Consider the following 1,797-nt stretch of genomic DNA (forward strand, 5'->3'; position numbering starts at 1 on the left):
AACTTGTGGAACAGGAGGTAAAGCTTCAGTCAAGGCAGAAGGAGTCAAAATCTGCTTCCTTTCCCTGTCTTCTTTCTAATTTTCCAGGAGTGTTTATCTCAGTTGGCCATTGTTCATCTTCTCTGTCCATGCCCACTACCTCCCCTGAATACTAGACTGTCTCCTCAGTCTCACGGTCAGCAACTGCCCTCGTCAAGGAAGACAGAGGCCATCAATGCCTTTAATATACTGAGAAGAGTCATTCTGGCACCTCTGTGCCTGGGAAAATATCCCCAGATCCGAGCCTGGGACTTGTCTTATTCAGTTTTGTGGAAAGCTCCACCTAGAATTGTTGGACTTGGGCAATGCAGCAGTCTCAGAAGAGGAAATTGGTTGGGTGGTGTAGAGGTGGGACCAGTTGTCAATCACTTTGCTGCTTCCACTTGCATAGACTGAGTGGAGCCACTAGATGTGTTTAACATGGCCGTTTACATCCTAATAAAGGTTTTGAATTCTTTCCCAGAAATGTTCGGCCTTGTAAATTTATTCGACATTGAAAAAATATAATACGCATGTTTTTTATCTCAAATGAAGATAACACATTTTACATTACAATGCAGATAGGACCCTGAATCCTTGTATGGGAAGAGATATACATTCTTGCACTCAACTTATTGTGATAATACTAGAACCCATTATTTTCTGTCTCTTTTTCCTCTCGATTCCTGTTTTCGAACGCTTTCCTTTAAAGTCTACCCTCTTTTCTGATTATTTAGGCTTCTTATTATGATCTAGGGAATCTGTCACCAGGACAAAAAGAAAATTTCCATTCTGTTCAGTTTCATTTTCCCTGAGGTCAGCTGTAACAGATCACATCTGTGAAGAGTTATTTTTTCACATGATTCCAGGTCACTTGCCGTTTGTGAGATTAGAAGAAAATAATCTTTTTTCTCTAATCTCATCTCTGGTTCCTCGCACTGTCTGACTAAAAGAAATAATTCTGGAGCCACCATATCAGTTGATCATTTCCCACAATTTTATTTAGAGACCTAGGCTACCTTGAAATAAACACTTATGGTTAATAATAAAAATTCTGGCTAAAATCACTGAACCTTTAACATGTCCTACGAACTTCATGTACATAATCGTACTTAATCTTCATCTTGTGGAAAAGGTGAATCTTCTCAAGATTATTTCTCCCTGCCACCACATCCTCCATGTTACTGAAGGGAGTCAGAGCCTCAGAAAGGTCCTCAGAATCAAGGAGCAAGTAAACGCGGGACCTGGGTTGTAAAGTCTCTTTATTTTGGAGAGTAAACTTTAATCACTACATATTACCTGCTTCATCTTCCCACACCTTCTGCTTCTCCTTCCATTCTTTTGTATTTCATATTTAAAAGAAAGAATTAATAACCATTAAAAGAAGTGTTATGGATACCATGAGATCTAGAACCTAAATGTTTTTATTCACTTTATTTTTTAAAACATTTTTATTGGATATAAGGTACATGAAATAATATGTCATATTTCAAGTGTAACATTTAGTGTCTTGACAAATGCATACAGCTGTGTAACCACTACACAGATCAATATATAGAATATTTTTAGTGCCCTGTAAGTTTCCTGTGTCCCACTATAGACAATGTCATCCTTCCACTTATAATTCCTGGCAAACATCAACATGGTTTTTGTGGCCATAGACTGCTTTTGCCTTTTTTGGGACTTACATCTATATAAAATAATTCAATATGTACTCTTTTGTGTCTAATTTCTTACTTTCAGGATAATGGTTAAAAATTCATCCATATCGACAGATGA

Source organism: Pteropus vampyrus, unplaced genomic scaffold (assembly GCF_000151845.1).
Source record: "Pteropus vampyrus isolate Shadow unplaced genomic scaffold, Pvam_2.0 Scaffold664, whole genome shotgun sequence".
NCBI lineage: Eukaryota > Metazoa > Chordata > Mammalia > Chiroptera > Pteropodidae > Pteropus > Pteropus vampyrus.